Below are 26,841 nucleotides of genomic sequence, written 5' to 3'. Positions count from 1 at the left end.
GAAGCCCAGTGGCTGGAAACACTGCTTGTTATTTGACTGCACAGACTGAAGTCCAGGGCTAAAAACTGTGTGGCTGGCTCTTGCCAGTAGGTTATCTGAGACATAATGGTTAAGGATACAATCACAATAATAAGTAATATCTATGCAAGTTTAAGTTCTTTCCTCCTTACAAGGGTCCAAGGATAGATAGATGTCACATAAATACAGTGACAAACACCAGCTCTTTATAATGTTCTTTCAGCCTGTGGCTTGATTGGAAGCTTAGTTTCCAATTCCTCTTTGCTTCTTTTCTGTTACAGATTTGTCACTGCTGCTGGCAGCTGACTTCCCTGATGGGAGACAGGAAGCTGCTAATGGGGAAACACCTTTCTCTCTGTTGGTTCATTTTTCATCAAGAGGATATTTCCTAGGATAGGAAACTCTCAAAGGAAGTGAATAAGTGAATATGTTAGGAGGATGGGAGGAAATGGAGAAAGAGGGAGTCCTAAATGGTCTGACAACAGCACTGCAGCTGTTCCAGCCCTTGCACAAAAGATAGCCAGCATTAAAGGACTTACATAAATAAGTGTGCTTTTTCAATGTATTTTGATTTCTAGGTAACTGCCTAGCTGAGTTAATTTTAGATAATTTGTCAGGATGTGAAGTACATAGTATTATTTTTAGCCCAGAGTAAACCAGCAAATTAATAAGAATCTGGGCTTCCCACTCTGGCATGCAGCAGCTCCAGCTTCACAGAGGGCCAGGGAGAGAAACAGATGCAAACTGTCAAAATTTTCTCCAGCCATTATGTCCCTTTCTGGCCTTTGCTAGTACAGCAGCAAGGTATGTGGCAGTGGCCTATTTCTGATGATAAACAGCAGCCATAGCCAGCAGGACTCCTGTCTTTGTTTCCCTTAGTGATGGCCCAATAATGACCAGGGTGCTGAATCAGTACAGGCACAGATACCTAAGAGTCTTAGAATGGTGTCTCTATGTCATCACAGCTTGTGTGTCCTAATCCTGCACTGAAAAACACAGCTCTCTGCAGTGCTCCATGCTGACAGTGGTTGTTTCTGGGCAGTACTGAAGCAATGCTCCCGTCTGCTTTGGCCCTGTTTCTGTCTGATAACACAGGCTGCTGCCTCCCTGGCATTTATCCATCATGTTGTGTCTGGAAACTGGGTCAGAGAAGACTAGCTTTTTGACATACACTTTATAATCATCACTCTTCTTTGTGAGCTGCAAGGTCACACAATTTTGTGGCCTGAGGAGAGACATGGATGCACTGAGCCACTGCCAGAGCAGCTGAAAAAGAGCTCCTATTCATTGCAGATTACATGTTTTGACCTAACTCTGACAGAAAAGCATACCTGTCAGCTCCATGGCAGGCTGATTAGGTTAATTAAGTCCTTGTCTATGAGTACAATAATTGGAACTGTCAGTTGTTTAAATGATGATAGAAGAAAGGCAAGATTCAAGGAAAAGCACTGGAGTTTGGAAGTACTAACAATCTAGGAGGGAATCCATAACAGGCTGCGATTTAACACTTCCCTTCAGGCAACCTCATTTATTAATAATGCTGAGGAGAGGAGAAAACTGTGTTTAGTGAGGGTTTATTTTGTTTTGCACCAAAGGTAATGAGAATTGAGATAGTCAATAAGTTTATAAATCAGATTTGCAGGCTGCAAGCTTAACTGTAACCTTGGGGTAACCCTGGAAAACTTTAGTCTTTTCACAGGGACGGTCTGCAGAGCAAGAATAATAGTATTTATTTTGTCATCCTCCCAACAATGGTATGAGAAACCATCCTGTGTATTCTTGTAGTTTTGGATTTGTCAGTACATGCCATGTACCAGGCTGATAAGTCATAGTAGTAGCATGGTGAGTAGCACAGCATGGGAAGAAATGGAAGCTGAAAGAAACTCAGGAGATCCATATGTAAGGCTAGAAAATAGGACTCTGGTCATTACAGAGAAGTCTCTTAGGATGTTTGATTTTGTGCCTTATATTTTTAGATATGAATACATTTGCAGGAGATCAGAGAAAAGAGAACAAAATAACAGTGTCTCTGGAACATACACTTGCTAGGACCAGAATAGGATTTTCTTAGTTCAAAACCAAGATAAGACTGTTGAGGAAGAGAGGATCCTCACAGTAAACCCTTCCAATATGGTAGGTGGAAGTCTGATATTCACCGAATCACGTGGCAACCAAGTGAGAGACAGGAAGAGATCACCTGTCATTGTAGGCAGGAAAGAGTATGGTGGAATGAGAAAACTTAAGTTTTAACTTAAGTTTTAACTTATCTACTAATATTAGATATTAGAGGAGATATTAGAGGAGGCTTTCTAAGGGCATGTAGAAATACTGGCAAGAAGATGATAGGTAAATATTTATTTGCATTAGAGGAGGAAGATATCTTGCCACCTCTTACAGCTCTATCCACTGGTGACTGTGTAGGGGATTATGCTTAAACCATATTCATGCCAGCAAAGCATCTCCTAGAAAGATCAGGAAAAATAAGAAAATAAGGGTGGAACAGAGGGGAGGGAAAATACATATGCAAGACAATGTTGGAAACTGACATTAAGAGGAGGTTTGGCAATATGAGTAGATCAGTTTATGCAAGGAAATGTGCAGAGTGGCCTGACAAAAAGTCCAATGTCTCAAAAAAGCAGTACAGACACCCCAAAAAAGGCTGTTGTAATGATAGACAGAGAGCAGAAATGAAAAGATGGAGAGAAAAGTAATGGCGACTGATCACTTTTTGTAGAAGGGAGTATGATCTGAGGACAAACAGGATGAACAGAGACCTGGAGACCTGTCCATGGAGCTGTCATTGAAAGCCTCAGTCATGAAAAGACTAAGGTACTATATTTTGACGTACAAGAAGGTCTTTTTGGTAACTACACAGTATTAAAATTAGATTTAAATAATTTATTTTTATGGGTTTTTTAAAGAGCACATCTGTCCCAAACTTTTCTTCATGCATGCATACATCACAAGAAAATAATGTAAACCAGACAATAATTAGAAAAAACTCTCCAGAAAACCTGATCAATCTGTATTTGTGGAACTAAAGACTTTCTCATCCTACTTGCTCAATCAGAGAAATATACTGTTAAAAAGTCTGTATGGATTGATTTGGACATGGTTTTTGGAAGGAGGGGTAACACCCAAATGTGAGGTTCTCAGACATTTCCTCACATTGCTTAAGAGAATATATTCACTGTAAAACCAAGAATATTTAATAAACATGGCAGTGATAACAGCTTCATTTTTAACTGACACTGCATAAATCTTCTGTGCAGTTGGCACCAGATACTGGAAGAAGCTTCTATTATTCTATAATTCTAGTGAATTATATCTATCTCGAGAAGAAGTGCCAGAGCCAATCCCTTTCCCACCAGCAGGAACAGTTGATGTGTATCAGCAGCTTTTACAGTTTAATAAATTTTGTGATAAAAAGCAGTAATTCCTCAGGGTAAGGACTGCTGGTGCTGTTTTATGTTAAGCAGAGGCCAGCATCTCTAGCCAGCACAATAAGTAGTGCTGCCTGCCCATTGCCAGCTGTTAAATGCTATTTGTTGAGGACACCTCACTGCAGCTTTTTTTTTTTCCTATAGGAGAAAGGTAAAAATTATTTAAACATCACAATATAATGCTCTAGTCTCTGACTATGGTGAATATCAAGTGCTTTAGCTGAGGATCTAAGATGAAGATCAGGGGTTCTGATAACAAGGACATTTTGTTATCCAAGCCCTTCCTTTGCCATGCAGTGCTCATCCCTGATCCCCAGGGCACACAGACACCCATCTCCTCTACTCTGGTGATAAATGCAGAAACAACAGTGGAGCCTCTGCTTTACAACTAAAGTAATTCAGAAATGAACAGAGACTAAACCTCCAAGTCACTGTAATGTCCTGAAATTGGGTTAGAAAGAGAACATTGCTATTTCTTTTCAATGCTATTTAGCTTAAGGGAGCCACAAGTGCCCATACTACTGAACCATTAATAGGAGGCATTACAATTTTATTTTAAAATATTTTTTCTTCCTAGAGATGTCCATGTGTAGAACACTGTCACATTTCAGATGCTAAAATTGGACTAGTGGCTACCTAACACAGTATTTTATAAACTGTAAATACATTACAAAGAAAACTTCTTCCAGGTTTCAACATAAAATAAGTTACCACAGGATCATGAATCTTCACTCCTCAACAAGCAGACTGGATTGTGCAAGTGTGTGGGGAGCTGAGATCTCTGTGTATCATGATGGAACAAGGAGAAGATCCCCTGAATTTACTGAGGGGGAAAGGGTTTCATCACAGTCACTGAACATGATGCTCTAACTCAGTTTAAGGGCTCAGTTTTTACAGATCACTCAGCAAGAGGGGAGAAAAAAGAAATTGTATTTCAGCTGGAACTATAGGAAACTTTGACTGAACTGAGTTACACCTCTTTTAATTTTACAACTTATGAAAACCTGTAAACCCACTTCTTTTTGGCCATATATTGGGCTCTTAAATTCTTGTTTTGTGACATCTGCATGAAAAAGGCACCCTTTCTTGAGAAGGTTGGCCTGGAGAGGTGATATGAGCAGAGCTGGTGCAGTGGGTGAAGGCTGAAACTGGTTGACGTGGGTACCCAAGGGCAGCTCCACGCTGCACAGCACAAATGGATAAATGCCTGCAGACCTGCTGCACCCTGTGAGCTTTGGATGTGGGTTTTGTATGCTTCTGTGTAGGCTTCTGTGTAGGACTGCTGCTTTTGGACTTGGTGGAGGTAACAGACCTCTGCAGCTAGAGAATCCACACAATCCAAAAGTATTCAGATTCAGAATTCACCCAGAGGGGCTTTGTCTTGCAAGTGGTAGTTTCAGGGAGAAGCTCGTGGTATTCTGGAGGTAATGCACACCTAAGCAGGAGACAGGATAGGGTCATTTGACTTCCTGCTCTGGATTTACAAGGTAATTGCTGAAGACAACATTGCATAATGAGCAGTATTTATAAGAGAATTGTATTTATAAGATATAAGATTATATTGTATTTGTAAGAGAAAGACAATGCAAGGCAAATCTTATGCTGAGGAGGTAAAGGCTAATAGAATTGTCTTGGGGCCTTTTGAGCATGCACATTTCATAGCCTGATGAGGATGTCTGCATTTATCTAACACATACAAGATGCCAATGACATGAATAAAAGAGTGAGTGTTAACTGTAAAAATTGTAAAAAAACAAATAACAAGAAGAAACAGAGGAAACAAGCAGTAAAACCTCAAATAATAATGACAGTCTTTAGCTGCAAGATGAATATCAAGACCAAGGACTTTAACCCTTCCTAAATTAGAGATTGGTTGGATGTGTGGTTGTATTTCAGGCATGATTCTATTTATAAATAACAAAAAGTTCTTCATGCAACATGCCAATTTATGCAGATGGACAAAGACAGCTTTGGAGGCTTAATAAAGGCTTTTTTGTTTTACAATACTACATCTGTTTTAGATAATGCAGGAATGCTGTTTAATAAGATCTTTCATATACGCTTCCTATTTAGTATCTCACCATAATCAGTTCAGATGCTCATATTACCAAAATTAAACTATACAAATGGTACAATTACAAAAGTCAGATCTGAGCAAGGACATAAACCAGTAAACCAGATGCCATCTGTAGAAATGCCCTGGTCAACAAACTAATAAAATTTTCTTTTCTTCCCCTTTGATAAAGGCTGCATTTTATTAGGGAAGCTCCTTCTGACAGCTGTGTTAATACAGTTAGATGATATTTCTGAGAAACTAATCAAAGAAATGTCTAGAAATAGATTAGGTCTTCTCTTTGATTTAGAAACAGAGTGAAATTTTTAATAAGGCCATTTAAAAATAGATTCAGCCTCTACTATTGTGAATAACTCACAACTTATTTTTTGACTAAAATCAACTTGGCCAGAGTTTTGACAAGATTGCAAAATCAACAGTGTCCTTTCATGTCTGGTGTCACAGTCATTCTTAACAGCATTCAAGATTTCATCTGATTTTATAATTTGGAAAAACACAGAATAGTAAAATTAAGAATTAATCTTAACTGATATAAGCCCATGTAACCTCTTTTATAACAATTCACTAAAGAGCACATGCCCATTTAAAATTTTACTGCATCCTAAATCCAGTAAGGTTAAGTTTTTACCTTCATGACTATTTTAAGTGCTGCAGTTTAAAGAACATTAGCAAATATACTTAATTTTGCCAATATTATCTGCACTGACTCCCTGCCTCCCCTGACCAGCTCTTGAATAGAAAAATAGATAGTGGCATGAACATGAGAAGAAGGTGTAGAAGTGAATGTCTGTCTTGCTATTCCAGACATTGCTGAAGCTTGGTGCCAAAATAATTTTCTGTGCTAATTCCTTAATAGTAGCATTGCATGCTCAACGGCAGTTCTCTGCTCTACATGGCTTGACAGAGGCCTTTTGTTAGCACTGATTGCTGGAGGAAGTTGCTCAGGTCCACTGAGATCCTCCACCCAGTCAGCTGCAGACTGCCCAGCAGCCCAAGCTTACAGTGGGGGAGGATCAATCGTGCATGGCTCCTCTGAGGGCATCCTGGAGACCAGCGCAGCCGTTGGCCGGCGGAGCATATTCCCGGTGGCTGGCAGAGCGCGTTCCCTGTGCGATGCATGATCTCCAGCAGCGGCTGTAGCAGCACCAGCTCCTCCCAGATGGCTGGGCCATGGGTTGGCTGTGGGTGGGGGTGAAGGGAACCCTCCTGACTGCCAGGATTTGAGAGGAAGCGCTACCATTCACACAGCCCAGCTTGGTCCCAGCCTTGCCAGCACACTTGGCACACGGTGACAGTGTAGCTTCTGTTTGTGTCAGTGACTCTTTCAGCCAGCATGCATTTGGAAAGCCAGTGTGCTTCAGAGAGAGTCACTTTATCTGGGGGAACTCAGGTGTCCTGTAAAGGAAATTCCCTCATCCCCACAGTCATTTGCAGGCATTGTGGTCCAAGCGCTGAGTTGGCAATGCCTTAGATCACCTTAGAACACCTGAGTCGTCCTCATGTGGGCTCAGGCTGAAGAAGCACGGTAGGAACCACATGTGTGTGTCCATGCATGTATATGAAAGCTAAATTGCTTGGAAAAGGCCATGAAGTCTGTGAAATCAGGGATTTAGAATGTAACAATGCAAAAAGTTGAAATTGAACATGGAGAGTGGGGAAGAGCCAAGACTGTTGCAATGATGGCCATTGCAATGACAGCCAGGAGGAAGCTTGTTGTATCTCACAGCCTTTTGCAGACTATGCCAGCGTGGCTCTGATGATTCCACTTGTCCATTGTCCATCCTGTGCATCTATCTCCTTTAGCCCACAGGACAGTGGGCAAGCACAGCCTTGGGGCTTGCTGCCAGAATGCCCTTGGTGCAATGGCTCTGAAGATGACCTCCCAGTCCCCATGGCCGTGATGGTGCTTGGCAGCATGGTGTGCACTGGGTCCTGCTAGAGGGTGAGGAATGCACTGGTTGAGGGAGCCTGGGAGGACTGGGACACCTGCAGCCTGTCAGAGGAGCAATTTCCTTCATGGTGGAAGTCAGCAGATATCAGCAGTGGTCTGACAGGAGCATGTCAGTTTTGTTCTCATCTGCAGTGAAGGACCTTGTGCAATGAGGGCAATCATTAAAGATCTCTTAATGCATCCTTAATGCATTCATAATTCATGATATTCTGAGAGTCTGAGGCAGTACTGCTTTTATATCTGGGGCATAACATCAAAACAGCCCACTTTGAAGTATTTTCCTATAGGTTTTACTGATAATAAAATAGAGACATTTTAGAAATGTTGTTCCACAAACCATTTTAGGCTCTATTTTAAACTGGCTACCTTACCTGCTATTACAATTTTCTTAGCTTCTCTGAGAAAGCAACAAGTCAGAAGGTTTTTTGATGCAAATCAGTTTCCACCTTTTTGATTAAAGGTGGAAGACATGTTTTATGTCTTCTGCTGCTGCACTTTTATATGAATTTAACAAAACTCTATAAAAACCACGTGCCAAATCCTTATCTGCAGATCGATTGCCCAATGCACAAAGAGCTCTTGCATCACAGTTTGCTTTCCTCATTGCAGTGATGGTTTGTGGTCTGGTAAAGTGGCAGGTCCCCAGTCTGACACTGGAGCTGCTAATATGAAGTAAAAGATCCTGACTTTGCTCTATTTCTTGCTGTCTGCAAGTGCAATGTCTTGCACTTGACATTGCTCCAGCTGCAAGTCACAGGAAGCAGCTACATTTTCTTCTCCTTCTTCCTAAATGTGGACATAACCAAAGTGGTGGTGATGAAGACATCTCTGAGGAGGACAAAGGGAGTACAGGGAAGCTTCCAGCCTCTCTGCATAACAGGAGGTGAACAGTTGCTGGCCAGGCTTAAAGTCTCTATGGGACTTGAAACTTGTCCCTCTGCTGTAACAAATGGCCATTTGATTTCCCTGGGGTGGAAATCAAACCTGAGGATGAGTGTTTGGATAGGAATGGAGAATCAGAACTTGACATCTCAGGCAGGAAAGACATGATCATCTCTGATCTTTAAGTTCTTTTGAACATCACTAAAAGATGAACTTTTTATCACCTGGGTGAATCCCTCTCCCTACCTGTAAGTCTCTGGCTGTGTTGAGTTGGCCATCACAGTGATAAGCAGATGATGCAGTCCTGGCTGTCCCTGGCAGTGGAGTTCCTGCATGTGTTTTCAATCCTACGGGAAAATAATAACTATTGTGAGTATCCCACACACATGTATACACAGGCATATCACAAACAGCATGATGTCATGTTCAGTTCCTGCAAACTGTTACTGTTGCAGTGGATTCTTGTATGGTGGACTTCAATAAATTCATTTTTCTTATTAAAAAGTCAAGGGAATAAAACATGCTTTCTCTGATTAACAAAGAAACCAGATGTTCTATAATTATTGAAGTGCCGGCAAATCCAAAGCCAAATAAAGCAAGCATTGCTGGATATAGTCTCTTCAAGATCTGTTTTCTCTCCCTTCAGTCTCTCAGCATGAAAAAATAAAAATCTTGCTGAGTAGTAACACAAAAGTTGATGATTAATTGTATAACTTTCTCTCTGGGGTATTTAATTTCTGGGAATCGTGTCACACACAGCCCTCACTGTGCTACAAGCATTTTCCATATGCAGTAAAATATTATAAAGATTTCTCCCAGCATTTAACCCCTCTTATGATCTAAATAATGTCAATGGCCCGATTGTGCTTCCTTATGCAGAGTTTAGGCACCATATTTTAAGGACATTATTAACTACATTTTCAACATGAAAGGCAGAGACTCATGAAGGATATGGCAAACACACTCATGACATGAATGAGTTATAATTTTGAGTGAAGATTTGTTAATTAAATTTTTGAGTCATGCAAATGTTTGGTGAACAATGTGCTTTGTATATATAAACATGGTAACTGGGCTTCCACAAATAGAGAATTTCTTGACTATGTAGATTTTTATAGGCCAAACAGAACAATTAGTTCTTCTGTTCAGTAATCAACACAAGGCAATATCAATTCCTTAGGATGCTGGTTTGTGCCTTTTAAATGGTGAAAACATATTCACCTTTCTAAGTCTGGGGGCCTTTCCAAAAAAAAAAAAAAAATTCAGCCAGATTATCAGTTTGGGGGTATGCAATAGGTCAGTCCTTTATGATGTTTTAGTATATACCTTCCTTGGCACAATTCTTGAGCATGCACTGCACGCTGCAATGCACACAGATGCATAGACATTGCACAGCACTACTGCACAGAAAGGTGCTTATTTTAAACTAGAAATACTTTCTTCTTGCTGGAAGATGGAGCTTGGTTTTGGTCTGGTTTAATTCTGTTGCTTTACCCCTAAAGGATAATTTGGGAAAACAAGTAATATACAGAAGATTTGTAGGATGTAGACTTCAGAAAGCAGCAAGATTCATTATACTAATATCTACTGATGTTGAGCAATCACTTCTTAATAATGAAGTCTTCAAATCAAACACTACTGACACAATGACACACTTGAATTTACTGACTTGACTGAACAGAAGATAGGGATAATTTCCTTTAATCTTTTGTCCAGTATATTAACTTTGATCTCTATATATGGGCAATTCTCATTACACTACACTTTTCTTAAATATGAACTCTCTACACAAATCATGTATATATTTTAGGCTATTCACTTTGTTTACCACCAAAGAAAAGGGGCTGTTCAGCTGGATATGGATACTTTTATCCTAAAGGAGGTCAGAACAAACCATGCTTTCCTTTGTGTATCACAACAAATCTTATCACAAATTATTTTTCATTTATCTCAAACCCAAAATATATTGCAGCAGATGTAAAAGCCAAGCTAGTATCTTTGATGAATCTCCATTCTTAAATAAAGTACAAAGAGATTTTCATTCTACAGCTCCATACCCCTTCTCAAATTGCAGAGATTAACTGTTTTATCCAAGTTTGAAAGAGGGAGAGAGTTGCAGGCATATCACTCACAAGCTGGAACAAAGCTTGACCAAACTGTGGAGTCCCAGTTTTGAGGCACTAAGGATGTGCCTTGTCCTTGTGTGCATCTTGACACAGTGCTAAAAGCAGCAGCAGCAGTGTCAGTATAGTTGTGATTACTCTGCCATACTGGCTATCACTCTCTTCCTCACTGCTTGTTTTTGATACACAGCATATTTTCACTGCAGCTAGGCCATTCCAAACTCCAGAGACAGTCTTTCATCCTAGCTGGCTCAGTGTAGAGTGGGTTCTGCAGGAAAGGCACTGACCAGGGATGCCATGACTAGAGCTTACTACAAGGCATGGATGTGTGTAGAGAACCAGTCTAGCTTATGCCCTGACATGGAAAGGACAAGAGCACATGCTGTTCCTTCCCAGCATGACCCTTCTGTGTTGTTTTCTTGTCTCCAACCTTCCTCCTCATCTAGCCAGTTTCTTAATTCTGTCACCCAGTTCCCAGGCTGGGACTTGGAGATCTGATGTAACCTAGGGTAGCCATGGTTAAGACCACAAGTAAAAGTGTGTGGAGCTTCAAGCTAGATCATGCATGGCAGTAGGCAAAATCTTCAGCAAAAAGTGCCAAGATGTGCTAGGAACTACCAAGCACCTGCCAAAAGATGAGAGGCTTCACACAAAGCATTTCTGCCTCACCTCATCAAAAACTCAAGTGATGCTCTTTCAGTTTCCAGAGTTTAAACACTTAAGAGAGAACACAACAGCACAATTACGTTTGGATATGTTCAAAACCGTTTGCCTCAGACCGAGACTTCTAGGAGTAAAAATGGCCCGGGGTGAGGTAAAGTCCATCGCATGGAAAAATTCAGCTCAACATTTAAAGTTTGACAAAACTCCGTACAACAAAGAAAAGGGATACCTTTGCTAAGTCATGCATGTGAAATAATTAATCCATGGAAAAACAACCTCAGGAGCTGTTGGATGCCCACGGAAGCACCACGCTATTCCCCTGGGAAAGTATGAAGAGATTAGGCGAGCAGCCAGAATCTAGGCAGAGACCGCATCAGGGTTAACACACCCTTTCCTGTTTCCTCCCCTTTTCCCGCGGGAGCAGCGGCGCGGGTGCTGTCCGTGGCCAGCAGAGGTCAGGGCGCCCCAGCGCAGCCCCGCCGAGCGGCCGAGCGGCGGCTGCGGCTCCGCGGGCAGCGCCCCGCGCCTCGGCCCGGCTGGGGAGCCGCAGCTGCCCCGCCTGGCTGAACACCGCGCCCCGCCCGCAGGGACGCCTCTGTGCCTCGGTGGGCCGAGGAGGGTTTAATGCTCTGCTTCATGTCCGAGGGTCTCTGCGGATCTCAGCTGAGCCCCTACAAATAGTGGCAGTCTCTGCAGAGCCTCCAAAATCTTTCCAGAGAGGTGAAGTAACTTTTCCAGTGTCATGCAGTGGGTTAGTAGAAGAATGTCACATTTTCTGACTCCACCTTTAGGAAACCAGGCTGCTCTTCTGTGTGTCAAGGGTTTATAAAACTTCAAGGCTAATTCTCCAATAATGCAACATTTGGCTGATGGTACATCTTCGCCATTTTTAGGTTGACAGGCCTCTTCTTCAAACATAAATTTGTCACAAATCCGGTGCAATGGCTCTTTCCCTCTTTTCTCTTGCCGTTCAGGAATATTCCATTATTGCTAGCTTCTTTACATTGGGCAGTTGCTTGCTGCAAAATCTCTCACCTCATTTAGCTATGCTGTGCACAAAAGGAGAGGGACACCATAATTCCTAAGACAATTCATTTAAAAGATGCAGAACAATATTCTGGGAAGCTATTTTCAACATGAGAGGAACACCCTCTCCCTGAATCACTTACATTATAAGGTATTCCTTCCTGTACCTGTTAAATTTCAGGTTATTGCTAACCTCTCTCTGTTCTGATTTGAGACAAGTTTTGTGATTTGAATTTTAAGTTAGCCAATCTAGTACAACATTTTCACTATCAGAAGATTTTTGGTTCCTAATTTTTGATTGTTGATTCCTAGGTAAATAAAAAGTAATATGTAGAGCTTTATTTTCTTTTTGACTGGGTGTTCTTTTAGATGTACTCATAAAACAGGTCATAAAATAGATACCCAATTACATAAATTGTAGTCTATTATAGCTGGGCTCTCTTGCTATGTATCTACAGGATACACTGATATAAGCTGCAAGAATCTTAAAAAGAAGTAGTGGGTTAATTTTTCTGTGTTTTTAGTACTTTATATTCTTAATTTAAAATACACTAAGAGAAAAATTATTTAAATGCAGGCTTTTCACACTGAGGATGAGATCCAGCCATATCAGCTTTAAAAGCCTTGTATATTGGAGAGAAATAGAGAAGAAATTTGATACTGGTCTATAATTGACTGCAGTGGGAGAAAATACTTGAATCCAGCAGGATCTGTAATCAAATTAAGTGGCAAATTGAGCCTAAAGATTCAGAGGTCAATTCAGAGAATCTAGAAACTAAAAGATGCTTGTACAATCAGAAGTGTCTGCATACTGGAACTGTGGATTAAGGGGTGTAGCTGGAAAGCAGGCAGTTTTCAAAATGTCTGTCTCTGCTGGAAGCTTGCAGGGGACAGCATTGTGCAGCTCTGGAGGTGACAATCAGCCTGTACCATCTGGACTCCGCAGATCCTCGTGGAGAGTGCTGTGACACCCAACATAGCGGCCCATCCTAGGCCTTTGGATGCTACATGAGCACAGCTGTGTCTCTTTTTCCAGCAGAAGCCTGGGTGGTGACACCCAAAGGTAAACCTAATGAACAGGAAACAAGAAAACATGTGGAATTAATCAGTTCCACTGAACTGGCATTTTCTCATTAAAATGTGTTCAGTCAGGCCCATGAAGCGGAGAATTTTTGCCCTCCCTAAAGTTATATCCTGGTTCTCACACAGAGAACTTATTTATTCAGGAAATAAAACTGGATAATGTACCCTCCCAGCTTCCACATGAATTCCTGGTGCTTGTTTTCATTTGTGGCAAGTCAGGATGGTTTCTTGACTTGATTAGAAAGCGAAATGTAGCTTTAAAATTTTCAGTGACCCATACTCAAATATGCTTTGCAAAAGCTTAGCTGTGAAAATATCAGTAAGATTTTGTGTTGAAAGTAGCAAGTTATTCTCTCCAATTATATTTCCCAGCAGTTGTATCACTTCTTCAGCAGCTGTATCATTTAAATAAGCTTTTAGCACACTTTCTGCTTTCAGACTTAAATATCCAGGTCAGAGATTTGCTGTTTTGACCCTTACTTCAGTGAAAAGAGAACATATTTGTGTATTATTAGTCCACACACATTTTACTATCAAAATCAGTAAAGAAAACAAGATAAACTGTGTGTGCAAAATAGCTGAATAAATTGTGGTCAGATAGTGACTTGAATTAGTGGAAGCTAACCATTAAAATACAGCAGTTCAGAAGGAGACTTTCCACAGGAGAAGACCAGAATTTATTTTCCAACAAGTGCAACATATGAAGTAAATTTTAAATAAGGGATCCACAAACTGCTAAGGAAGAAAATATGACTTTGAAGGATCTGCATGATATTAAAACATATGTTTCAAACAGATTTGAATCTTGTTTTTTAAACTTATTTTTCTTGTTTATCACAATCTTCTTTTCTCCTAGGTTTATGTTAGGCTAATGTGAAAACAATCTGTGCCATATTTCTATTCCAAACAGCAATATAAACCTGAAACTTCACAGCCAAGGTGTCTCATATATCATTGCATCACAGAATTGTGAAGGGAAAGGATCTTGTTGCAGAATATGGCTGAGAGGGAATAGAGTTGCCTCTAATGCTGAGGCTGCAGGATGAGGTGGGAGATAATTATCCCCATGTTCCCATTCTGTAAGCAAGCCATTTTCCCAGAATGGCCAAATGTGGAAATCCTGAGGTTACACCACCTGGGTCAGCAGCTTTGTGGGCACATCTGACTTTGGTTTACAAGGGTATGTTGGGGGAATCCTGCAGCAATTTCTTCTCATTTGTGTGGGAAGGCAAATCTCATATTTCATGATACCAGCATTCTGTCCTTCATTTGCACAAGCCCAGCAGGGTCTACCTGACACTCCATGCTCTCTGGAATGGCCATATTTCCAGGACTGTCTGCTCTGGGTCTTCGGAGCCACAGAAGTCCAAAATACACCCTAAGGCTTCTTGGACTTCAGTCTCCCCTGAATGCTCTGAATGTCTTTCAGACTTGTTCACTCAGCCAGAGAACACACTCCATGTGCCAGAGAAGGGGCAATGTGCACTCCAGATTTGTAGCATCTGGGCAAATGAGCACCTGATTCTTTCTCTGCCCTGCTCTGCTTCACTGTGTTTTATGCCAGACACCAATTCTGGTGGCTTCAGTGTATATCACTATCATTGCTTTATCATGTCTCTCTGCTTTCATGGCTTCCAACTTTTCCCATTTTTGTTTTAGCCAATACTGGCAAGTGTTAGTCCCATGTGAGTACATTTATGCCTCAATTATATCAAGGTCACCAAAACATCATTAGCATTGTACTGAGAACTTTGTAAATCTCAGGCCTTACTGAGACTGATGGAAGTTAAATGTTACTTTGGGGTATTCATCATAGCTGCATTAGTGTCAAACTTGTGCAAAACATGTCAAAGCATGGGCTATGATTTTACACAGACCTTTAATAAAGCAATTTCTAGTATTTTTCTTCTGTGAGCTCAACTGATAAAATCTCTTCTGACTGAAAAACCCCTAGAGAAATGCTTTGTGTTTCCAGATAGGCACTTTCATCACCAGTAGCTGCCTCAGTGCCTGTAGAGCTCAGGAGAAGTGGCAGTGCTGCTTCTGAGCACTGACCTGTGCAGTCCCATTGAAACTGTGTTTGTTTTCAAATGTCTGCTTAGCAGTTATGGGGCAGCTTGGAGAAAATAAAACCTAGGACCTGGTGAATGAAAAGTCAGCATCTGAGGTGCTGTTTCTGATAGGACATATCAGTTCTGCTGTATCAGTTGTGCAGACCTACAAGCTGGGCTGTTATCTGGAGAGGCAATTTGTTCCTTTAGCTAAGATCCTCAGTCTTTAGTGGTGAGCTGACTTGGCTTCTCTTTAAGGTAATTGGCTATGTAGCTGCTTTTATTTTTGACCGGAGTTCAAACATCTGTTTCTGACAACTACAGTGAAAGTAAAAACATAATCATATTCACAGCCACATGAAAAAGTCACATGAAGTCTTCTCTGCAAGGCATTTAGTCCTTCTGTGCTGCTTTAACTGCTAAGCTGCACTTACATATACAGCTAAGAGCAAGCCCTCGTCATGCATTTGTGCACAAGCATCCCACATTGCCTCCTGTAACAACAGCCACATTATGCTTCCTTGCACAAAACCAGCTGTCAGTTTAGATTTCCTTAATCCTGCCAGATTCCAACTCAGCCAGCTAACAACCATTATCTATGGGAAACCCTTCTGCGAAATAAAGCAATGTCCTTCCAGAAATGACATGTCATAAAAATTAGTTTGGTCACCAATCCAACAAAATACTTTGTTTAAGTTTGAAAACTAGAGACTGGTGGTATCATGTTCCCTGGTGCTATAGATCTCAGAAATGATGAGCAGGACAGCACCGTAACAGCACGCAGGACCAGATCACTACTTGCCCTAATTATATAACACACTTAAACAGTGCAATAGTGTTTTGCAAGTTGCTGCTATGTAGACAGTGTACACATAAGGCACAACAGTCTCCAGCATAACCTTTCCAAACTCCATCAGTGTAAACAAGGAATGTGAACCATGAGGGTTTTGACAACATTGGGATAGCTCTTTTGTGAGCAACCTGCGCTCATCAGTGGAAGAGTTAAAGGGGACAACTCTTCCCCATAAGAACATGGTAAAGGTTTTGATGGGCTCCTCCATGGAAGGCTAAGGACAAGACAGATGGCAAGTGCATACTACAGAGACTATTCCTGCCTGTGGTAAACAAGAGGCAGAAGAAAATCAGGCTGTGTCTCATGACCCTGGGCACAGAATACCATATAGATCAGATCAGTCAGTGACTGTGAGCATATTCAATGCAGTGGACCTCAGCCTTCTTAGCCCGCAATGAACTCTACAATCTTTTATGCTTCCCCATGCACCTGGCTCACTAGGCAGGAAGAGGGAGGAAGGCTGTGTACATGCTCAGCCAATAAAGACCATTCCTTGTCAGGGAAGAAAGGGAAGCTGTTTCTAGCTCAAGTTAAACAGTTCAAATGTGATGCCACTTGGCAGTCTATAAGCACATGATGCTTCGACAGAAGAGAATTGCAGAAGAATTGCAGCTTCTCAGCACACCAACTGGTGGAAGCTGAACATATTCTCCAGGTTTTTCTGTTTTGTCATTGTTTTGTGCATTTGTATCATAAATGGTTTGCAGAGTTGCTAACCATGGTCAATTTAAAGCCAGAAGTAAGTGTCCAATGTGTCTTAAAAAGTAAATTCAAAAGTGGGATTTTTAAGTTATATTATAGGTATTATTAGGTCGTGTTTTCTGTCAACATAAATACGTAAATAGGAGAGAAATCTCTTTTTTTTTTTTTTTTTTTTTTTTTTCAATGAGAACTTAGACCTTTATCTGTTTACAAGATTTGGCATCAGGGACTTTCGGAAATAAAATCATGATGTACCATTGGACTCATGATAAAATACCAAGATATGCCAATCCATACATAATCTGATAATCCTTTTACATCCTGATCATCAAACACTATAAACTTTTTAGTGTATTCAAATGTGAATCTCTTCATGACATTCCAAGCCACACACCAGATCTGGTTTTCAGTTCACAAAATTACAGCCCACAGCTGTGCTGTAACCACACAAATGAAAACATATTCTTCCTTTTTTGGGAGTAATATCATGCCTTTTTGAAGATAGGGGAGAGGGGCTTTTATCCCTTACAATAAATGCAGTAACCAGCATTTTATGAGCTTTTCTTTAGTATTTTTCTTTTCTATGTGAAAATTATGCTTCTTTATTAACAGTTATTTCCAACCAAATTGTTTTGGTTCTCTGCAGTTCAAACAGCTATTTAGAGTGGAAAAAACCCAAAACCGCTGTGGCCAGTTCCCTGTAGGTTGATGGAGACCTCTAGGCAATCAAAATAATCAGAGCACTGTCTCAGGGTCAGCCTGATCCCTGCAGAGATCTCTGCAGAGGCTATAGCTGAGCTCTTCACATCATGTTTGAGAGCTTTGCATGTTTTATGTTAAAGGTGACAAGCAGAAGCATGCAAGAATCCAAAGCATGCAAGAAAGGTGTTTTAACAGGACAGCAGTGCAAACCTGTTTTCAAAACTGAGTATTAAATCACATGTAGCAACTGTATTTTTGGAAAGGGGGGGAAAAAAAAAGAAAAAAAGAAATTCCACACTGTTAAAAAAGTTCCCCAAAGCATTGTTTCTAGACTGAAAGCAAACAAGTAAAAGGATGGTCTTATTATAAAATGGTGAGAGAAAAGCTGGGGCTACAAATCTGTTTCTGTTAGAGACCTCCAATGTGATTTTATGGTGATGTCTGTGCTTACATTTCTTTCTTCTTCTACTGAAGGGAGGCAGCAGTACACCCTTTCTGGACCCCTTTATCTGTCCACTCGATTTAGACTTAAGTGCTTAGTGGCAGACATTCTCTCCTCGGTGGCAGAACAGTGTCCTGCACAATGAAACCTTAATCTCTGGCAAAGCCCATCAATGCTGTCATAGCAGTAGGAAGAATGAAGCAGAAAGTGCAGCATTTAAAGGCAACAAGAGAACATGGTTAGGCAAGATCACCTCAGACTAAACCTTTCTGACTGAGTAATTACAGAGTGATGATGGATGAGTAGTGTACATAGTCTGATTAATTTCAAAGCAAAGATGACTTTAGAAATCCCACTGCTTATGGGCTTTGGCAGGGCTCCTGCATCCATTCCGATGGATGAAAGACTTCAAATTCCTATACGTGGTTCTTAAAACCTCAGTGTGTGCATGCATTATGAACAGAAAATGAATTTTCAGTTGAACACTCAAATGCCAAGAAACATCAGCAGAACTGTAATTCAGCCCCTGTCCTGTGTGCTATGGTAGTGTCTGAGCACTACTATTTTGTGGTATAGTCCCTCCCTTGTGCAGATGTTGGACAGTGGTTGAATAATGCTAATTACAACTGCTGCCATAGGACAGATTTTGGAAAGAGTGCATTTACTGATACTCTATGCTAGGGTCAGGCCTACTACAGTTCAAAAGCAAAGGCCCTTAGGCCTTTAGGGAGTTTAGGGAAAGGGACACAGACCTAAAACTCCTGATTATTTTGGAGAGCTCTTCTATTAAAAGGCTAGGCATGAAGGAAAGGCAGTGCTGGATGTGAAAGAAGGTAAGGAGCTCTGGTGGCTGGAGATTCCCAGTGGGTAAAGAAGCCTGTTGGGAGATAGAACCAAAAGGTTCTGGTTCCACCATCCCATAAGTGGTGGAATTATCACTTCTGAAAGCTTGCAATGGGCAGGACAAGAGGTGCAGGAGGGAAGAGACGGCCTCATGGTAAGTGATTTAAATATTGTCCTGGAGAACTGGATCTTGTGCATGATCATGCTGCAGCATTTTAATTGCTAGGAAAACCACTTAAAACATGTGGAAATTCTCTGTAGGTTCCTCTTTCTCTCTGATTCCTGAGACATCTGGATCTAATTTGCAGGAGGCCATAGCAGACACAGTAGCAACTCAAGGCAGTGGAACTGCCACTGTATCTGCACCTCATTGTCCCCAGCCCAACTCACTGTGCCCACTTCACTGTGTCATGGTGCCCCAGCCATGAGCAGGAGATCAGCCCCTTTCTCACAGCATGGCAGGGATGAATGACTCAACACTTGTCTGTTGAGATGAAGGTGTGAGCAGCCCAGCAGTGATTAAGTGAGCCTGTTGTCAGCACAGCACCTGTGTCCTGTGCTGGGGAAACCTCTGTACCACAGGGTTGCACATTGTCAGCTGTGAGATGTAATACAGCCATTCATTCCTCCGCACAGAATGGGCACAGGGACCCCCTGGGGATAAGTCACTTAAGCGTTCTTGTAATATGTGTCTGGCACAGAGACCAGTGGCTCTGCCTTCTGTGTGCTTTCTTTGCCATTTGGTTATTAATAATCTTGTCCAAAATAAAATACAAAGTCATTTTCTGGTATGAGAATTATCTCTGATTCAGGGACATTTTAGGGTCATGCAGTGTAAAGAAGCGCCTTAGTCCCAGAGTGCACTGGACTGATGTTCAGAGAGTGCAGGCTCTTGCTCTCATTTCTGTGATCAGAGTATTTCTCTACCTCTCTGTACATCTGCTTTCCCATATGGAAAGCATTGTAACGGTCTTGAAATTACTTGGTTTGTGGTTGCAGAGCCTGTTTTGATAACATGTATTAAAATACCTGTCAATTCCTGCTCATGTCCCAGTGGACTTGACCAGTTTGGATATCCATAGCAACAAGATGAAGAAGCTGAAAGTAGATCTATAGAGATGGAAAACTGCAAAAACCCTAGAAGCTCAAGCTGGCATATTCTATTCAAGAAACACTCTATTTTCTTGCAAAACCAAGCAGGTAATACTGTGCAGTTTGGGCAAAGGGTGCTTATAGCTAATTCAGCTCAGAACAAGTTCAACTAGAAAATGTAAAAGTTAGTTTTGCTTTTTCTTTTTTTTTTTTCACCTAAGACTCTTGCATTGAAATGTTTGTCTAAATACTAAAAAAGCAGGAATGCTATGAACAGTAAAAATAAACTGAATTTCATGGAAGCATTATACAGCAGTGTGGGTCAGAACAATGTTAGGCAAATAACTGTTGATTTTTCTTGTGAGTTTAAGCACCTTCAAAGCTCTGAATGGGCTGCTCAGGAGCCAAAAAATGACACTGTATGACAAGTGAGGAGAGCAAAACTAGCCAGGGGTGTGGAATGGATCTGATTTGCTTCTGCTGACAGAATGGAAAGATCTATTTTATGAAGTGTTGATTATGAAGTGTTCTGATGATGACTGTTGGTTTATTTTTCCCTCTTCAGTTCAGGCAGAGGTGTGTCCTTCATTTCCCTTGACATCAGTGTGGCACACACCCCAAGTTCACTCTGGTCTCCCACTGGTGGAATTTCTGCTCACTGGGGTCAGTGTCATCTGCAAAAGTACAGCCTCTTGCTTGAGGGAATATAGGGAATTTAGCATTATCCAAATCCTGCAAGCAAAGAAGCTGAATTTTAAGCAAGCATTTCCTGTACAGACTTCTGATACTTCTTTATTTTGTGCTTGCATTTCTCTAAAAGTATTTTATTGCTACAGAAGCAGTTGTCCCTACTTATTTTGCAACACGAACTGTCTGGAAAGTTACATGAGTAAGTCATCTTGCAAGTTTTGCACTTGAGAGTTATCAGACCTAGCTCTCTTTTCAGTTATAGGTCTCAATGGGAAATTTTACATACATTAATTCACTTCAAAAAGATTTCACTTCAATGAATTTTTCTTTTATTTTTTTAACTCTTATACAAGGGGAAAGATTTCCTACACAGGTTATTGCTATAAAAGCAGAATAGCAACTTGCAGCAAAGTTTTTTGCTGATTGATTTGTAGTAGAAAAGCAAGCAAGAAAGACAACACAGAAAAACATCATATCCTGAAGACAGATGACAATGAATGGAAGAAGAGATGGCTTCTGAGAAGGGAAATTAATGTCTTCTTGGTGTGATCTTCCCATAAATCTGCAGTTTCTTGGGGTATTCACTGTACCAATGCTTGCATCAGTATTTCTGAGATTTCTTGGTTTCAGTTAGACCTGTGTTAGGGGTGATTTGTCTAAGCTCGTTTTAAAAATTTGGAAATTTGTTTCTAAAAGCAATTTGGATAAAGAAAGGTCTTCTTGAATTGTCTCTGTGGAAGGAGTCTGTTTCCTAGTTACTTTGCTTGACTCCAGAAGCTAGATACCAGAACAATACTGCTGTTCTCATTTACCAGCTTCTGCCACTGAACAGCTTTCCGATGAATTTCAGGAAATTTCAAAAAACCTGAGAGGAAGATAGTCTCTTTGGGGTATCCAAGCTTTTTAAATAGTTACTCATATTGGTCTTTTTGTATAACATAAAAATCCTATAGGTTGTACAGATACATATATTTACTTAATCTAACTTCTTTGTGGGTGATACAGTAGTTGTGCTCTCTTTCAGGAGCTTGTTAAGCTAAGAGGAAATAGAACTGAACCGGATATTCGATGCACTGATGTCTACACTGGGTTGCACTGTGGCTCAATGACCTGTTGCAAAATTTGTAACCTTTCATTTTTGCCTCCTTTTCTCATCTTATCTTCTGTTTGTCTTTAGATTATTTTAGCCTTGTCCTGTCCCTGTACCACAGATACCACAAAAATCCAGGCTTGCTCAGGGTTTAGAGTAGTAACAAAACACAGAGATTAACTAACCACTGTGGGTAGTTGGAGACTATACATTTTGTTTAAACAGGAACTGACACACATCAAGTTTAACAGGAGATTCCGGTTCTGACCAAGTTTCCTGTGAATTCTCCCTTATGCTGCATTCCTGTATGCCAGGAGCCTCCCCAGGGAAAGCACTTTCCCCCTGAAGGTTGCTTCTTTTTTGGGGTTTCCATATGCAGCAATGGTATATGAGGTATTACAAATTTCACTCCCTGAAGCTGATGGCATCTAACTTGGGGAGTCTGTGTGTTCACACAGCAAGGATCAATCTCAGATATTTGCAATTCTCCTAACTCTGCTTTTGTTGCAGATGTACAGTGAGTCCATAAGGCATGAGGGGTCTGGAGGCTGAAAAAGGTCCTACACTGAGGCATGATCCCAGCTGTTACTGGTGCACAGATCCTGCTCACCATTTGGTCACCACTGCAGAAGAGGCAGCCACTCTTTCTGTAGCACAGAGTTTCGTTCACTTATTTTAATGCACATTTGGCAGAAAGCTCATATATTTTATTCACTAATCTAGGAATTTACACACAGTGTGAATGCAGTTAAGTAAGAGAAGCTGGGCAGCAGGAGCTTGTTGGGAGAGGTTCAGAGGAGTGTGGCTCCTGGCTGGTGCTGCACACAGTGATGAGGATGGGGCAGCAGCAGGGCTGAAGTGTTGTTGTGCCTCCTCTGTGCTGTAGTGCCATACAGCTGCACATCCAGTCCTGCAGGCTGTATTTGTTCTCCTGACAGAGGTTTAGCTATTATTTAGCTGTGTTCTTAGCTATTTCCTCAGCTGCCCTACCAGGCAGACTGGGAGACACCTCAGCTAGGGCTGAGGACAGCTCAGAAACCTTCCCCAAGGTGCCCTTTTGGGGCTCAATGCCATTCTCCAGCCATTCACTGGCCACTCCCACAGTTCAGCCCCAGAACTTTATTGCTGGTTCATGAAAGCAAGCTCCAGAAATTCACAAAAGCAACTTGAAAGCCATAAGATTATACCAAGTTATAAACCATGGGATTTTTAATAAGGTTTTGGTATTTTAGCTTTTGCCCTGAAACTACAAGGACCAAATATTTATTTTATCTTAAATATATGCTATGGTTCCCACATAATCATACACAGACACAGGCCAGGCACCAAAAAGCAGATGTGGGAACAACCAGAAATTGAGGGCAGTGCAATTAATGTCAGCCACCAGGGTCCATTTCCTGTAACAATTATAATGCAGATCAGACCTATGCAGGTAACATAGTGAGAGATACAGATCACGCACACAGATGAGATGGATTGACTAGCAATGTGGGTCTATCTGGGCAATATGTGCTTTAGTCATGGAGTCCTAGAATTCTCTAAGTTGGAAGAGACCTTTAAGATGATCAAGGCTGATCTTTAACTCAGCCCTGTGAAGTCCATCACTAAATCATGTCCCATATCCCCACATCTACATGTCTTTTAAATACCTCCAGGGATGGTGACTCATCCACTTCCCTGGGCAGCCCATTGCAGTGCTTGATAATCTGACAGAAGGCAGAATTACTGTGGGAAAGCTGAAGAACATAGAAGGAAAGGCATACCGCTGGAATAGATCTAGGGAAAAGTGGATAATAACTAAGCATTAGCTCCCAGGATGATGTTATTCCTAGCTCTATGAAACTATTACTCCAGGAACTTTAAAATAAACATTGACCATTACAAGATTCATGAAAAAGTCATGAGAGTTGGATACATTATCAGCCCCTCTGGTGTCAGGGTCTCCAGTGTGTGTGAGGGAATGTGTTTGTGATTTCTGCAGAAGGGCTGGTGTGCTCACTGGGTTTCCCAGGGATTTGTGGCTCCTTCCTTAGATCTGCTTGCTTGGAGGGGCAGTGCATAAGGATGGACCTCTCTGTAGCTCTCTGATCACTTCAGGTCTTTGACTTTCCTGCTAATGGAAGTGCACTCTAGGACAGGTGTTGTTTTGCATGAGTGTAATGACAGAGAACACTGTGGGACTCAAAATTCCATCATAACCTTTGCTGAGCCCAGCCAGTAGGGTTGCTCTCTTAAGGGCTGAAGACAATGGGGAAGAGTCTGCACATACCCAAACAATGCATGATTTTGCTGGAACCATGATGCACGACAAAAGGATTTGATTAGGATGCAGCACTGCTGTAGAAATCCAGAGATTATGAGAAGGTGCAAGTCACAGCAGACTTTGTAGGATTTGAGCAGTGTGGGGGAGAGAGATGGATAAAACACACCTCAGAGCTGGCAGTTTGAAGAAGCTAACCAAATCTGCAGCTCACACTACTGAGGCTTGCAGTCTGCTTCCATCTGAGGCTTTGGCATTGTCTCTCATTTGAAAATGTTTATGCATCAACACTTTGTGCTATGCCTCAGTCAAATAGAAGGGTTGCTTCTGTCCCTGATGTGTGAAGCTACAGGTTTTAAAATCTTTCCTTCCCATTCCTTGCAGAGAGATGTATGCTGCCTTCATTTAAAGAGATTTTGAGGTGGTTTTGAATCTCTTCTGAGCTCTTGGAGGGGAAGCTTGCTGACAGCATTTGTCTTTTTGGGGCAAAAATATCAGCAATATTACAGAACTCATAAAATCTTGGCTGTGTTGCTCCATTTTTCCTATTACACTCAGGGCTAATATAGTGTGCAATTTGTCTTTAAAAAGTCCATGGGTATTACTGAAGTGAGAAAACTGCAGGTATGTACAGAGGAGACAAGCTGTAGTGGAGCTTTAGTGGTGCCAGCCAGGGGCACCACAAGTATTGAAGTTCATCAGAGAGCATAGCAAGCCAAAATGGTGGTCTCTGGGAGAGGCAACTGCATGAATAAAGTGAAACAGAAAGTGTCAGGAGGAACACAAATGAGAAAGAGCAAAATGGAAGAAGAGGACAAACATGGGGACAGAGCCAAATAAATGTGGAAAACATAGGAACACCCTTAAGGGACACTGGAAAAAAATGTTCAAGGGCTCAGATATATGATTCACATCCCCATTTTCATGTTCGCTGCTTCCAGTTACCTGTTTTCCAAGGTCTCTATCTGCTACAGGGGAGGTCTAGGCAATTATCACAGATCAAACATCTAACCTCCAAATGGCTCATTTCATCTCAGGGAAGGGCAGTAGCACTCGGGAGCAAATTTCAAAGCTGCTCAGCCAGTTGTTCAGCCTTATCCACATGAAAGAGCTTTCCTTTATGGGACTTGGTATCTTGAAATCACTCTCAGTCAGTCTGCAATACTGTGATGTATAATTGTTGCTGACCTCTAAAAAATGCTCAGTTTACAGCAGTACAGGTTGCTGTGAACTCACTTGCTGTTGCCTCATAGCTAAGCCTCTATCAGATAGAGAATATAAATGTCAGGCAAAGCATGGCTCCTGCCTTTCTTTACTGAGAAACAGAGCAGGAATGAAAACTCTTTTTTACCTGGAATAGTTTCAGCATAATGCATTATTTGTTTGTAGCAATTATATGTAAGCTACACAAACACTCACACACACACAAACACACACACACACACACACACACATACACACACACACACACACACATATATGCTATATGGTAAATAATATGCAATAAATCTGCTGTCCCGGGCAGCTATGGAGCCCTGCTAAGGCGCTGCTTCTTGGCCGAACCGGGGTGCCGCGCAGCCCGGGCGCTGTGGCGTTCAACGCACCAGTGTGGGGCTGGCCGCGCTCTGCAACTGGTGCTGGGACAAGGCAAAGAGGTGAAGGAAGGCGCACCCTGTCCTTGCGGTTGGCTGGAGAAGGTTTATTGCCGCGTGGTGCTGCGATGGAGAGCAGCGTCTGCCCTCAGCGCCACATGGACAAAATGGCAGCGAAGAAAGGAATGCATGGGGGTTTTATAGGGGGCGGGCAGATGGGGGCAGACATGGGGACAGGCGATGGGGGAGTGCTGTAGACTGTGGCAACCAATGGGGACACGACAGGGGTGTGTACAGGGTTCCGGGACGAATAGGGATGGGGTAACAGAGACAGAAGTCTCAGGAGTGAACAGGGGGGTGACCACAAGACTGGCATGGGGATGTTCCAATGGTAAGTGACCCGGAGCAGACCACTGCAGGGGGAACATGGGGGTGCACAGGGGTACACAGAACCGGCTAACTAACATATATCAGAACCCCTAGTCTGAACCCAAACCCGAGATGCAACATACATCCTTATATTATGTACATATAAATAATATCCAAGGATTTCAGGGAATCATTTCAGGGGAGATCTTGATCCCTACAACAGCCAGAAAGGACATTGTAGCAAGGTGAAGACTGGCCTCTTCTCTTAGGCAACAAGTGACAGGATAGGAGGAAGTGCTGTGCCAGGAGACATTTGGAGTGGTAAGGCATTGGAATGGTCCATCTGGAGAAGTTCTGGAGTCACCATCCCTGGAAGTGTTCAAGAAATGACGGGATATAGAACACTTAGTGCTGTGGTCTAGTTGACAAGGTGGTTATCAGTCAAAGATAGGACTCAATGCCCTTGGAGGTCTTTTCCAAACTTAATGTTTCTGTGATTCTATGATTTGCATGTTATTACACATGAGAAGGCTTGAATTTTTAAGTTCATTTTGAATTCTGCTTACCCTTCTCTTAGTAGGAGACTAAGATTCCCATTTATTGGTGAAAATGGGAAACAAAAATACGTTAAAGGTACTAACACGTAAAGTGTTGATATTTTCAGCATCTGGAGACCCATGAGATAAGAGATTCGGTGTGGCTGCAAAAGCATCTCTGCAGGTCCTGAGCAATGTCTGTAGCAGAGCAGGTTTGCTTAACAAAATATAAAATGAGTATAAGCACAGGGAAAAAGTTGTGGAAAGTCTGTTGTTTGTAGCTTGTCACAAATAAAGAACATGGCAGGACTTGATGCATATGGGAAAGAGCTATTTGCACAGATAAGACACCTCTG

General features: G+C 41.6%; 1 long non-coding RNA gene across 1 annotated transcript; it reads left to right on the top strand.

Moving 5' to 3' along the window:
* Positions 1-1,055: 1,055 nt before the first annotated feature.
* On the top strand, positions 1,056-3,406 carry LOC128802438 (uncharacterized). Its single transcript, XR_008435426.1, has 3 exons — positions 1,056-1,161; positions 2,753-2,847; positions 3,291-3,406. It is a non-coding gene; the product is annotated as an uncharacterized LOC128802438 (long non-coding RNA).
* The last annotated feature ends 23,435 nt before the right edge of the window (positions 3,407-26,841 follow it).

The sequence above is a fragment of the Vidua chalybeata genome, chromosome Z (genome assembly GCF_026979565.1).
Source record: "Vidua chalybeata isolate OUT-0048 chromosome Z, bVidCha1 merged haplotype, whole genome shotgun sequence".
Lineage (NCBI taxonomy): Eukaryota > Metazoa > Chordata > Aves > Passeriformes > Viduidae > Vidua > Vidua chalybeata.
The sequence above is the reverse complement of the archived record's forward strand: the minus strand, read 5'-3'. Positions and strand labels throughout refer to the sequence as shown.